The sequence below is a fragment of the Coturnix japonica genome, chromosome 15, assembly GCF_054131305.1.
Source record: "Coturnix japonica strain WE chromosome 15, WE-NBRP24, whole genome shotgun sequence".
NCBI lineage: Eukaryota > Metazoa > Chordata > Aves > Galliformes > Phasianidae > Coturnix > Coturnix japonica.
Window position 1 is genome coordinate 15,099,541 of NC_140677.1, and position 15,438 is coordinate 15,114,978.

Consider the following 15,438-nt stretch of genomic DNA (forward strand, 5'->3'; position numbering starts at 1 on the left):
AGACAAGAGGAAAACTGAAAAATGAAAAACGAGTCTTTAAACTATTTAAAGAGCAGGTGCAACATTTAAACTGTTTCAAAATAACTGTAACCCAATGAGAGAAGATACGGAAAGACTGATATTGATACAGGCCTTCACCCCGGCATCCGGCTGAAAGAAAATCTGATGATATTGCTTTGTAGCATGGCTTTCCCGTGCTGTCTTAGGTTACAAGCATCCTCATCTCTGCTCCTCAGGTGCCTACATACTGTCAAATTATACCAGGTATGGAGTAGTTTGGTTGTGTTGTCCAAATAAGAACATCATCATAGTCTGCCTAGATAGTTTCAAAAGAACAGAACCACTAAACATTAGAAACACAAATGTTACAGAGAATATGTATATGAATATGTATATGAATATGAACACAGAGTCTGTGCATGGTGATTCAGGATCATGGAGAACATTTTAAAATCTACCATGTATGTTTGCCAAAATGATGAAATGACTGGGCAGTGAAGGACAGTAGTCTTTGAAAGGTAAATTCAATTAAGATTAGATTTGGGCAATTAAAGACACCCAAAAGAAGTTTCAGAAATAACTGAATAGCTTTCAAAGGTGCTCTGAAACACATTTTCTGTATGATGCATATGGATTTTACAACACTTACAAATCCCATTAGCAGCAATGAGAAGTCTAGGACTTAATCCACACGACGCATTATCATTGAAATGTTCCCTATTTAATTAATGAAGAAAACACAAATACTCTTCTCAGTTGATTTTTACAACATTAAATACCTTACAAATTGTTCCACAGATGCTTTTAGTGTTGCACATAGGCTCCAACACATCATTCCTTCAACTCAGCTGAAATCTGGCCCCTTAATTATCAGCAACTGTTAAGAACTGACATTTCTTCCTCCATATTAGAAGTACACCTTCCTCACAAAGACTCGTAACTCTTTGGGGGCTTCATATCTTCACTAAGCAATTACAGCTTGTTCATGTTCTATTTTGTGGTTGCAACAGTTTCCTTAACCTTGAGAAAATACTGCATCATTATTCTAATTATAAGAAGTGGGAGTATATGAAATGCTTCTAACAAAGAAAAGAAACTGAGATGGCAGCTAGATGAAATTTTATGCTGCAAAATGACACAAGTTGAAGTAATGAAATACTACCACTGTGACTTACCCAGGTAAGAGTCAGCTGCTCTAAATAATAATAAAAAAAACACCTTATTTTAATCCTACTCTGGTGCTGTCAAGTCAGTACCAGGTATTATACTGTTATAAATGAAAGCCCCAGAAATTATAATCGTTTATTGTTAAAAATCACAATTACTGTAAAACAAAGACAAGCAGAATGGATGAATTTGTGACGCATTTTAAAACACCAAACCCAGCAAAGGAGACCTTTCCCTTCTGTCCTGACACACAGTTGTGATGAAAAATGGATTCAGTTTCCTATGTAACGTACACTTTAGCTAATAAGACCAAACATTACAACATTGTATTTCAATACTAAGCTGCTTACAAGAGAACCTGACAGGTGGGCTACCTTTGGAGCCAGTTGTAGAACCCAACATGAAGAAATCCTCAGTGCTATAATGCTTTACCAGTTTAAGTCCTCAAATACATTGAGGTGCCTGTACTGGAAAAACTGGAAAGTTTGTATTTAAAACACGCAATTATACAGGATTTCCCCAAGTACTGGAAGCTTCAGTAAAACCCAGTGTAAACCTTATATAGGTACCTGTTTTAAGTAGGCAGAATTGAGACATCATAGTTATCTCTTCCTTGGAAGAAACCTCTAAATACACATGCATCTGGAGATGCCACAGCACCAATTAAAACACAGTATGAACCCATGTTTTAACTTTTCATTTCTTCTAGAAGCAGAGCTGTCTCTATGTTGTACTTTGGTAACCCCTTATATAATCCCAGGACTTATTTTAAAATACTTGTAAGATATTCTGAGTTTGAGTACAGAGATAACCAAGTAGTCAAACAAATCTGAATGCTTCTTAAATGCACTTTTCTCTTTTGACAACTGTCTGAGAACAGAGTGCAGTGAGCTGTTCCTCCTTCAAATTTAGCCTTTGTGGCAATTCCTTCCAAGCACACCAACACTCGCAGCCTGCTCTGTCCATTCAAGTGGAAAGGGACAATGAATGTGGCTTGGCTGTCCCACTCTCATAACCAATTACTAGATTTGGTGGTACATGGAAGGTATAGAAGGGGATAACTGAACACACTTTTGAACAGAAAACACACAGTCAGTGTCACATCTACCCCCAGAAACAGGAGCTGCAGCACCCCTACATTTCACACCATTTTCTGACAAGAGCCCAGGCAGCTGGGATGCCCTGAGCCCATGTGGGGCCCTGGGGTTGCTCGTGTATCTGGTTGACATGGGATTTTTCTGAAATTAGAACATTGCCCCATTTTCAATAAAGCCTACAAAATTCCCGGGTTGTCCCTGTTAGCAAGGACACTCCTTGAAAATTGGGACATGAGATAACCTGAAAGAAGGAGGGTAATTAGTCACATCTCCACAACCTTTTCTCCTAAAGAAACAGTGATAAAAGTAAACTCATATTAGAATATCTTTAAATGCATTATTATGCAATACTAGTTATATAACCCTGCTTTATCAACTTCGGGTATTTTCAGGCAGAAGGCAGTTTCACAGACGTGCCCACATACAAGCACTTTTAAAAGAATGGATCGTCTCTCTCAGAGGGGATGAGAAAGCTTTGGTCTTAGATACATTTTCAGCTAAATTGATAAATGGCACATTGCCTGCCTATATTTCAGATGTAACTCGAAGCTTTAAAAATAAATGCATTTTTGAAAATCCCTTTTCAGCTAAATCTTTTCAGAGAAGTTATAAAATTCATCCAGGCATTTGCAAATCCGAACACATCAGCCTACCAAGACATTCTGTATCATTTGCATTTCAGCTCAAACTGAAATGTGAATCTATTCAAAATTCAAGTAGAAGCAAAATTTGATGACAAAACACAACGACTTGCAAAACGGTGCTGCATTTTATCAAAGATAATTCTTTTGTCTTCTTTCCTCCACCCCTACTTCCAATTAGGAGCAGGACACTGATGTGTTACATGTTCTCCTAAAACATTCAGTCTAATTTCACTCATTTAGCAGGCTTGGTTAGTTTGGGCAGAAATATAACCTCCAAACTAAATATCCAGGTATTGCTCTTAACAGTGTCTAAGCTCAAATTGAGGACAAATAAAATTCACATCTCCCCAGTGGATCTGAATGTAAGAAAACAATGAAACAACAGCACATGTGAAATTCTGACAAGGCAAAATCTGGTCCTGAATGCATTTTTAGCAAGTTATGCTCTAACATAAAGTAGGTACATTTTCATAACATAAATCTACACAATTATTATTTGATAAAATGCATTAATAAGCTGCTTTGTTTCTTCTCAAACAGTTCCTTTTGATGCCACCAAACATTTACTGTTAGCTATAAATTTCAGCAAAACATTACATTCCATAAGCTAAAACATATGCTATATGATAATTGCTAATAACAATACAAGCAGTTTATTAATATTTCAGAGAGATCATCACTAGGTAATAAATCCTGGAAAAAACTTTAATAGTTCAGTTTTTCTTCCACATACACAGTTCTATTTTCACAAATCTTTTCTATCATCGTATTTTCTAAAATTAAAATGTAAGGACATTTTCAAAGCAATTACCATTTGCCTTCTGGCTCTGCAAACTCATTCCCTCTCACTAGCCCACATATCTGCCTCATGACTCAAGTTACCACTCCTCATACACACCGCTTGTGTACCTACCCCCAAAATACAAAATATTGTTTAGACAGCATAAAATTATCCTGAGGGACTGCAAAGTATAGCAGGAAAGTTACCATTAAAAGCATTAGGCTCCCGTACCTGAAATCCTCTGACCACTGGGATTGTATTACTGACTGAGGAGATAAATTATGCAAGTGAGGCACAGCTACCCATTACAGCAAGAAGGCATAAATGACCATAATATGATGTACTTACCTAAGGCTAACTCCGGAGTGGTCTGAACATGTGTCAGGAGAGACACACCTTTCCTGCAAGGGGAGCACACTCTCTCCACCCCCTATAGATTTTCCTCTCCCCTCCCTCCTCTCCTGACTGCTCACTGACTTAGAGGAGCAGAGGCGGGAGAAGCTCTGTGTTCCTGAGTGCAACACACAGCACAGGGCAACACAAAGCACAGAGGAGGCAATTGCTTTCTTTTATTAACAAATCCTGAAAAATAAAGTGGCATTTCTATAGTTTTCCAGTCTGGATCATTTAAGCTGTCTTGCAAAATTCAGTAGCTTGCAAAGGACGACAGCAAAGAAAGTGGCCACCGGGTTCCTTTGCCCTGGCTGTTCTATTCTCCTGATGTTCTAATGCACAGTGCCTGCTCACGAGAATAAAGCCCGGGCTCTGTGCACACCTCAGGCTACAGAGTCAAAGAAAAGACAGTTTTTAATCATGTGCAAAATTAAGCAAAATGCTCAACGCCCACTGAAGCTGAAACTATAAACCAGAATAAATGACTTTTCAAAACCACTATCAGGATATGCCACCAAACAGGCAGGAAGCTAATAGAGTTCCAGGCACTTTTTATTTTATAATATTTTCTATGAGAATAAAGACTAATAGCAAGAACAGTCTATACAACAAAGCCAGGGTGCCATGCAAGTCATCTGCTCTGGAAATGTTCTGGCCAACAAGTGGTAGTGGGTTAAACAGAAGGCAGATCAAGGACAAGATGGATCAGTGTGAACCCTGGCCTCCTCTCGCTGAGGCCCTGACACATGGTTTTGACACCCTTTTAAGTCCTTCTCTCTCCACTTGTGTAAAGCCTGCCAAAAACTGAACTGCAACTGCGTATGTAAGTACACATCTATTCACCCACACACAGTCTCTGTTTTGGAGACACACCTGCTCTGAACCACTTCCTCCATGGTTTGCCTTGCACTGCAATGCACCTGAGCAACAAATCGATGAGTGCCTTTGCATCAACACAAAAGGGGCTCAGTTGTGCAGAACCACCTAATACTGTTCTAACATTAAAACACACCAAGCTTTCAAAAACCATTAATTTCTCACAGATAAACATTCTAACCCATCATTAAAAGACAAAACTGTGATTAGGGAAAAAAAAAGGAGGAAAAAAAGGATCATGAAATATCCAAAGGAAAGAAAGCTTTTACTGAAGCTTTTTTTTTTTTAATTATCCTCCAATTATCTCAGTAAAAGTTATTACACTTTAATGGATGCCAGCTATATTTATCAGCCACACTATGGAGAAGTGACAAAATGAATTTCTGGTATCCTTAAGTGACAATTCTTTGTGTCCATACAGCTGAACATATTCTGCTATATGATTAATGAACGTCTTGTAGTACAGTCTGGAATAACGATACTGCTGTATATGAAGATAAGCAATGCTGGACTTCTAATTTAGATCAAATTCTACAAGTTAATGGGTTCTTGACTGATTGGAATTAAATTCTAATGTTCACAGGCAAATGCCTCCAGTTAAGGTAAAGAACAGTCCAAGATGCTCAGTTTTGTAAGTGAAGAAAACAAAAAGACTCCAAAAAGATAACTTCAGACTATTATTTTTTTAACATTATGTAAAAATACCTCAAAATGTTACAGTAAGAAAACATGGCACTACATAACTTGTTACATTTGAAACAAGCAAATGATTCCAAATAAAATCATACTTTAAAGAGAAAGCAGAATGTGCAGCATCCATACAATATTCCAAAGTAGTGAAAAGAAATTGCTGTAAGATGACTCATTTCTCAAAGTGATAAATATGATAAAGATTTATGGTAGGAATCAACCTAATTATCTATTAAACAACACGTATTTTTCCATGCCTGTAAAAGAACTTGAGCAAGGAAGCACTGCAATAAATTGCTGGGTTTCATATTCTTATGCACCCAGAATGTAATAGCAAGCCTGCCTTTTGAACAATGGAAGTAAAACACACATCTTGGCACATCTTACTGATGTTCTGCAAATGTCTCCACTCATTTGCATTCAAAACATAGGTTTATCCTGAGAAATACTTATAATTCTGCCCCACAGCCCCTTACACATCAACCCAGTTTCCCAATCTACAGCACTTGCTTCTAAAGGAGTTTGCTCTGTCACTCACTTCCATGCACCCACAACTTCCACTCACTCCAGTGATGCACAGGCAAACTCTTACCGTGCTCTCCTTACTGATTTCGCTGACAAGAAACTCTAGAGAGGATTTGCCCGTGTCGTGCAGCAAACTGCGCAGTTTATTTAGAGCAGACAAAAATTGACCAGTAAACATATCACACGATCATTCAAAGCCCAAATGGCACTGTGACCTGCAAAAGCACAGAGTGAACCCTGCACAGCCAGCCAAGACACAGCCGTGCCCCACGCATGCGAACAATGAGTGCTGGTGCTCAGAGGAGGCTGTGCCCACACAGGGACAGGGAACGGCACTTCAAGGCAAGCACCGCAGGCACCAACGTTTATCCAAATAAGTGCTTTTCAGTGTCATTTCCATCTTCACGAATATTAATGCTTTCTAGCAGCCCCTCTGAACATGATCAGAGGCCTTTGAAGGTTTTGCATTCATTTTGGAAAGTCATTTTTGTCACTGCTTTTAACACATGTGTGAAGCTCAGAGCAACTGAGAGCTTCACTCACACCATATTCAAATAATAATCTGTGTTAGTTGGGGATATGCAACTTATCCTTTTTTGAATCTATTAAGAATCATGACCCCAAAATGGGATCCTTCATTATGTTTTATTGATCACTTATGCAAGAAAACATGTAGGGGAAGTAAGAACCAAATGAATCACATCCACAACAGAACTGGGAAATAATGAATTCGACAAAGGATAACCACAAACAGTGAGCATCTTTACTTGTATTTCCATAAAATCACCTGGATTTCCTTAGGTTTAGCAATGCTGTTTCAAATTTAAGAACAAAACATTTCACTTTAAAGAGCATTTAAAAGAAATAAGGATTTTTGTAGAACTGCCCGGCCAAGGCCTGAAATAAAGCCATTTTGATTAAATCAATATGGCTGCATTCATTACAGTTTCAGAGGTGACCTTTACATCCAATCTTCCATTTCTCATCTTCTGAACAATTTTCCTTACACCAATTATTTTTCAGCAGTAAGAACCATGAATTATAAAAACGGCTACTAGGTAGGCACTACAGAAGATGTTGACCTTCTGAAAATCACTTCCGAGCACTGCATTTAATAACCAAGTGTCTGCTGTACCCCAGCATACCTCAAACATTTGTCATAAACAACGTCATTCAAAAACCATGCATGTAAAGGAACTCAGCCTTAGCTATAAGGAAGGTTAAAAACAAACTCATCTCCACAGATTTGTTGTGCTATTGCAGCAGTATTTAAGACACAGCGCTGTAGCACATTTTTTAGACACACAGATAGCAAGCTAGCAGTAATATTTTATGAAGGTGTCAAATTGCTGCCCCCATAGGTAACTGATAACTGCAAGGCAGCCATTATCTCTCCAGACTTTAGCAAGTGCAAAAACCTCTAATACCATGCTGAACGTCGTTACGAAAGACTTACATACAAACACAAATGTTTAAAACTCTGCATCTTCATGCAGGTCAGATGTAGCTCCTATCCTGAGCAATGGCATGAAATTCTGAGGTATTCACAAGTACTCACTAACAAGACTCAGTGAGCAAGAGCAAACTTTGCCACAGTTTGAAAGCACACACACACAAAAATGCATGTTTGCTATTTTTCAAGGCTCTGTAAATTACTCTTTTTTGGGGGAACCATACAGGTGTTCTAAGTACTTCATTTGCTTTTCAGGCAGATAAAACAATGAAAGCCTAAGTTGCAAAACCCCTTTGAACCTCAGCAATACGGGCATAATTATATGCCTGTGTTAGATCTCTTAAATCAAGAGTTGTTTGCGTACTTCTGTGCTCAGACTATTCTTACATTCTCAGATCATCCCCCACTATACTTACTTCATAATTCTGACAATGAGAATACACAAACTATAATGATGACATCCCAAACATTTGAACAGAATGAATGCAACTTCAAAAACATGTTCCTCTGGTTTAAGAAGGACTAATAAGCCTGGACAGAAAGCCTTCTTCAAAGAGTGAAGTGAGAGCCCCCATAACATGTTCAAATTGATACACTCTGACTCCAGGACCAAAAGCAGCACAGTGCATACACACACAGATAATTATATATCCATTAAGATTGGAAAAGACCACTAAGATCATCTAGACTGCAAACCCAGCCCCACTAAAATGTGTAAAAATATATCTGTACACAAGAAAATTCAAAGTGAGACATCTCAATGGAAGCAAGGTACATCTGGCTGAACCTGTAAGGACTGGAGATGTGTGCAAGGAACATGACAAATGCTCCTCCTCCAGCCCGGCAAAGTCCAAAGACCAGCACACAACACGTAGCTCATCCAAATGGGATTTACAAGATTAGATTTCTGGAACCACGCAAGCCATTGAAAGTTTTCAGATTCCTCTCAAAGCTTTTAGTGGCAGCAGAAGACATTCAGCTTACAAAGCTGATAAGCCCTGTAATGATGACTTGCAAACAAATCTCCTAAGAAACTTAAACAGTAGCTCCTCACGGAGCAATTATGTGCTTAGTTCAGTTAAACGAACACAGACTAGTCTGTCTGTGTTTATTAACATCTGCTTTGCTTTTATTATCAAGTGCCAATTGCATTATAAGAAAGAAATTCTGACCATTTCCTAGAGAGGGAGGGGGAAAAAAAATGGCTAAGGCAGTTTAAATGAAAGAGAATTCCTGACTGGATTTACAGGACTGGATTTAATAGGACAAATCTCAACATATGTAATTTCCAGAGAAGAAAGCTTTGTAGTGAATAGAGCAGTACAGCTGTTCTATTTACTTGTATTTAATTGATCAAGGAGTCTAGTAACTACTTACCCTTCAGCAAATGCAGTTCAACTGCTTCTCCCTAGTTTTGGCATGAAATTCAGGGACATTCAGCACTTACAGTTAGAATGAAGACAGGCTGCACCCCTACAACAGTCCCTCATATTATAGTAGATTCAGAATGATTACCGTTTAATAAACTTTGAAATTCAAGTACATTACTCCCCAGGTATGTTATTCCCCAGAGTCACTTTTCAAACCATTTCCTCCTTTATATGTGACCCAAGAAATAGATAACGGATTGCGGAAAAACCCAAACTACCCACTGACGCATTACTGAAAACCAGCAGGAGAGTGGCTCGTCTTCTCATGCATCAAACCATTTGCTTTAGCAGAAAGCAAAGCCCTTCATCTTCTTGAAAACTAGAATATTATTGGTCCAGCAGAACTTCAGTAATACATATTTAAAAGAGAATTAAAACATTATCTCTCCTAAATATGAAACATGACAAAGAAAAGTCACTCAAAATTTCAGGTTGGCTCCAGGAAAATTTACACGTATGTAATGTGTAAATGTGGATGCCCACTCCGCATCTGTAAAATCCCACCAATGTCTTCTCAGAACATTTGTTACTCAGTGTGAGAACAAGACTACGTGTAGTACTACATGTAGTATTACAAGTAGTACATGTAGTAAATTTTCAGTTAGCACACTCTGAACATCAGGACTAATATTCAGTTCACCAGGTAGGATGCAGAAATGTACAAGAAAATCATTGCTTGCTGAGACTTGAGATTAACATGAATCCAACAACATACAGACAAGGAAATAATGGCCAATATAACATAAAAATAGAGTTGAAAAACCTCCTAAATCAGTGTTCAGTAAAAAAGAGAAAATCTTAAACCTACAAAAATTGTATTTAAAAAGGCTGGAATTTCTCAGAAAAAATACCACTTTTTGTACAGCATTTCATATTCTGAAGCTGTGTGAGTGATCTGCAGAATAGTTCATGTATTGTAAGACTGAAACAATACATTTAACTTTTGACATATACAATGGAAAGTAATACTGTAAAGCAGAAGCTTTATCATTATCAAGAACACTTAAGCAGAAAACATTGATAATGTTTTAAAATTTATTCATAAATAATGAGTGAGTGACATTGATATGGAAAGTTTTTCCAGTCCTTGAGAAAATGTATTAGTGGCTTTTTGTATTTATTTTACTCACAAAATGGCCAAAAGTAAGAGAAGACAGCGTAGAAGAGGAAAAGCTATTTCTAAAGATACTCCCATCCTTGAATCACAGGTTGAGCATGAGAGGCTGCTCAAAGCAATTCATACAAGCCCACAGCATTTTCACAGCGCTAAAGTGACATAAATGCTTTCACAATGGCCCAAAGGTATCCCCTTCACGGTTCTAATGTACATGGGCATGTATTTTCCTTCAACGAAAGAACATTTCAGCACAAAGAAACAGATATTTTCAGCAGATTTTTCATCTCTGTTTACTCTGTGAGATGAGTTATTTTGCAAGCTATTGAACTTGTGCAGGTAAAGTTGTCTTGATTTAAAATAGTCCGAATGCCAAACATGAACATCCATTACACTGGTTACGGCACACATTTCTTGCCTGGTTGTTGGATTCAGGATTTCCTCCTCCTTAGACTATGGTCCAGTAATTTGCTTGATTCTGAAGGAGAAGCTTCTGATTTAGAAGTTCACATGGTAACTTTTGGCTGAGGCCAAAACACAGAAAGTTAGATTTCTATTTTTTTCCCCAGTGCTCAATTTGTGTCTACATTTAAAAGACAGGTGTCTGTTTTAAAGACAGACACCAAAAGCTGCCATGGTTATCACTTCTTGTTTTCCACTACCAGGAAGAAAACTGCAAATGCAAGTCCCCTCCCTCCCCCATTTTCACCTTAACACTCAAAAATTGCATTTTGACCATCAGAAAGTTATCTCTGAAGAAAACGCTGGATGCACTTTGGGTATTGTGTTATATCATAGCTGCATTTTGCACAAAGACAAAAATAAACTTAAAAAATAATTAGCATGACAAAATATCAAAGAAGAATTAAACATCAAAGTCAAACCTTTTGTATCTAATACATCCCTACACATGAAGTGTGGAAAGTCAGATACAGGTTTCAAATAGGGTAGCAATGTGCTGCTGTTTGTTGGTTTTTATTATGTTCCATTATCAACTGTAAAAACGTGGCTTCCACAGACAGAATCAGAATTACATTCTCCTCTATAAACTTACCCAACATGCTGAACTTCACAAACTGCTTCTACTGCAGATTTAAAAACAGCAAAAATGCTCTCCAGAATTACTGGCAAGAGCACTGTGAAGAGGTGTGCCAAAGAGATGGGTGTGAAGTTTCTTTGTTGCAGTGTGTAGAACTGACTGCCTTTATATCTGTCTCAGCACATACTGGAAATTCATACCCATGGTAAGACTCGTGGTGTTCCCCCATGGCACCAGAGCCCCTTCTGAATGCATCCTGACCTGTATGCAACACCAGGGAAAAGAAGCAGAGAGAGGGCAGGCTCCTACTCTCACAGGCAGGACTCAAAGGTACATCATCTCAGCAAACAGGAACGGATGGTCCTACACGTCCCCAGCCTCCCCCAGATCATTTGTTTCACACCTCCTGGAGCAGAATGCAAGGCACAGCACAAATCTTCACATGCTTCTCTGATTAGATGGGCACAGTGCACTGCAAGCACGGCTTATTAATAGAGCAGGGCTCAGAATGTGAGGAAAACTACAAAATAAGGGATGCTATGTATGGATGAATTCACTGCAAAAACATCCATGATTGACACAAAGCTTGAAATTTTTCTATTTCTACTAGATTATAGCAATGGTGTAAACACCCCCAATACCCAGGTCAACCTGGAAAGTTGTCATATGATACAGGAACAGATTCAGTCCTCTATATGACCACAATTCCTATGTTTAGGTGGGAAAGTTGTTTGGTTTGGTTACTGCTTTTTTTGCAGAACTGGAACAAGATTCTCCTCAAGCAATGAAACGGAGACATTTGGACATTTTGAGTGTCAGCTATTCCAAGGCTACTTGCAGGAGTGAAAACGCTCCTACTGACTTCACTATCCAATCTCTCATGTGTAGCATGAACGAGTTACAGTATTCTAACCACAGGGCCACTCTTCATTTGATTCTACTTCTTCATTTGATTCTAAATATTTTCATAACATTTCTATTTGCTGGTTATGTCCAGTTTCTGGATGAAAATCTGCAGGCATGTCAAACACTATGACTTCACCGCAGAAATTTCAAGATCCTCTATGCCCTTGAAGCATGATGAGCATAAAGATTTCTTGGTTCCTTTTGAAACATTGCAGATACCAGCCCAGTCTTGATTCTGTGTTCACAAGCAGTCAGTGGGCTTTTCTCAGACAAATAGGATGCAATCTACCACATTCTTACTGCAAAAGTTGTAATGATTTGTGTTGTTTTGGAAAGAAACAGTGCAAATGCCCAAGGAGGAAGCTGCACTTGCTACTAAGGAATAGTGTTACATCAAAGCAGTGCAATGACACGCCACTGAAAGGGCACAAGGACTACATGCTCTGCCTGCCCGTCAGTCACCCCAGGCAGCAGCAAATCTCACCAGTCTCTTCTCCAGCACCATGCTGTCTGCTAATCAGATCTGCACCTTCACACACCAAAACCTGGACCATAAGGGTGCACAAGGCTTCCAACAGCTCATGGTGTCAACTGTGCTTTTTCTTAAGCTAGCAGCACTTCAAGCAAGTTGTAATGAACTGACAGATTGTCAAGAGCCCTTGAGACTGAAGGGAGATGACCTCCTGGTCCCACTCAGACCCCAGGGCTGACCTCATGGGCACAATGGATCAGGAGGCGTTGGGAGGCAGCTATTTAGAGCTCATTACAATATCAACGCCAAGCTCAAAGGATCTGCCAAATCCATTTAATCCTTTGTGCTGAAAACAAATCTTGCAACCTGAAAACATATTTATCTCAATCTTACTTAAGCAAAGGTGACTGTTTTCTTGTCCTTAGAGAAATCTCTGGAGTTCTTTGCATGGTTAACTTGAAAAATGTTCAATGCTGCACAGCACCTCTTCATTTTACTCTGTTTATACATCACTTACTGGCTCTTTAACTTCTCACATCAGAATAAATGACCAATAAACACAGCGTTAATCTGTTTACTACATCCTGCTCATTTCATTTAGCTTGGGCAAAATATCCATAAGAGCTCAGACGTTCTTTGTGCCACAGTGAGGGGAGACCAAGACTTATCATGCCCAAGTGTGCAGAAGCCTAAAACCAGCATTCCACAGTTTGCAACTCACATCACAGTTAAGCTTCATTTCCATTTTCTATTAAGACAAGGATACTTTAGTTCCCTTATATAGGAGACATTTATCCTATGTGATTTCCACTGAGAACATAGTTCTTTCAGGAAGAAACAAAAACATCATTTACCTAAATTTCTGCAACCTTAACACAGTAATGAGATTTGACTTTTCATTGAAGCAGGCTTACTAATACAAAATGAGTGCAAAGTAAGGTATCTTGTACCCAACTGGAGAAGCCATGCAACATTTTCCAAGCAAACTGCAGTGACAGACATGGTAACTTCAAGGAGGTGTTGCCAGTACTCAGTGAGGTGGATATACTGAAAAAATATGCAAATAGATTTAATGCTCTTCGATTCCACACGATATTTAGATAATTGACAATATCCACATGAGGTACATTAATCAGTACAGTAGGAAAAAGCATTGTGATGCCTGTACTGTCCCATGCTATCATGGAGAATGTATCCATGTTTTATGTTATTAGCTTACTTCTTTCTGTGAATAATGCTTCATAGAATGTCCTCTATGTCCTATATGAACCTGTGACAAGACTTTCATACTGCTCCAGAAAAAAAGAAAGAAAACTGAACAAAACTGATTAAAGTCAAACAAAACAATTATTAATTACACCTAATTCTGAAATCACTGCTAAAAGAAGACTGTTAGATTCAGAACGCAAACGAAACAACAAGCAAGTTTTATAACACATAATAAAATGCATCACTGTACACCCACAGCTGTATAACATTAACTATAGCAAAAATTATGCTTACTACTCCTCTGTCAGGAATCCAAGAATCTTTAGAAATCACTTAAGAAGAGAACAGAAGTCACTCAGGAGTTTTAACAACAAAAAGTATTAAAAACCCTCATAAATGATGTCAGTCTTTGCAAACAAATAAATAACAGCACCAATAAGCTTGCAAGGACAATGCCAGCAGATAGGATTTATTAGAGAAAGGTCAATAATTGCAAATCTAATCATACTGATCTGGTAGTCAGTTCTATTTCTGAATACTCAAAAATAAATACACTGTACACTGCAGCAATTCAAGAGCTTTTGATGAAAAGCTAGGTAAGTAATTTACTTCCTCCCACTGTCTTCCTTCCTGCTATGCTGATTGCTGTCTATCAATCAGGAAAGTACAGAATTCAAAGTTAGTCCTATTGCATCTCAATGAAATCTGATCTGTTCCATTCAGTCCCATTCTTCACATAAAAATACATGCAGTTCACTGTTTTTAATATCTTGAACAAATCACCAGACGGATGTTCCTAGAAATAGTATCTAAAATGCTGTTAGTATTAACTTCATTACCACCAGGTGATCTACAATGAAATCTGGAAACAGTCATCTTTGATCTACAGATGAAACCTGAAAAGAAGTTGGGAAGAGAAGGCATAGGATAATTTTCACGTCTACTACACATCTGCAGCAAATGGCAGGAGCCAAGGGACAAGATGACAAGGTAGACAGGAGGCATCTGCCTTTGCAATATTGTTCTCATCAGGACCTTTATGTGTCTGGGGAAAAAAAAAAAATGCACAGGCTCTTCAATCCCAGCCAACTTCTGCACTTCCTATGTTGCTGTCAAAAAGCCATCTTTGCTTTGAATTACCTGACCAGCCACTTTGCAGAAGTCCAGAATAAATTTTCTGAAAGGCTGCAGTAGTCTTGTTGACACAGGCCTTTGTCTTCCTCACAGTGTCACTCACACTATTTATTTTCCCTACATAATTGCTGTATCTGTGGGTGTAATGTAGATGACTTTAGACAGTGAGTTTCAGAATCCTCCTGATATCTTGCAGTTAAAGCAAGTTGCAGTCTTCCATTTGCAGAGTCAAGGGAGATGGCAAGCATGCAGAAAATAAGTTTTCATTCCAAGCAAAGCTGCTCATGTCTGGCCTTACTCTGAGAGACACTGGAAACAAAACCACTCACAAATCAACACAGCAGTACCAGGGGGGTCAGAAAGTAGGATTTTCATTGCAAGGTTTCCCATGAAAAACTGTGTGACTCAGCCCATCGAAGCCAACATGCAGTTACAAGGCCACCCCTCAGGTCTGATTTTAGGATGCCATATCATTCATCTGTGCAGTGAATGCATTTGAAAAGAAAAA

General features: G+C 38.5%; 1 protein-coding gene across 44 annotated transcripts in view; it reads right to left on the reverse strand.

Moving 5' to 3' along the window:
- Window positions 1-15,438, reverse strand: part of ATP2B2 (ATPase plasma membrane Ca2+ transporting 2) — a 310,402-nt gene that overhangs the window by 146,008 nt on the left and 148,956 nt on the right. For 2 of the 44 annotated variants that reach the window (XM_085517017.1, XM_085516987.1), the window contains exon 1: window positions 4,038-4,460. The exons of 40 other annotated variants lie outside the window; for them this stretch is intronic. The gene's annotated coding sequence lies outside the window, so the exon portion shown is untranslated. Of the gene's footprint in view, window positions 1-4,037; window positions 4,461-6,240; window positions 6,406-15,438 lie in introns of those variants that run through there. 2 more of the 44 variants (XM_085516996.1, XM_085516988.1) reach the window with 2 other exon arrangements.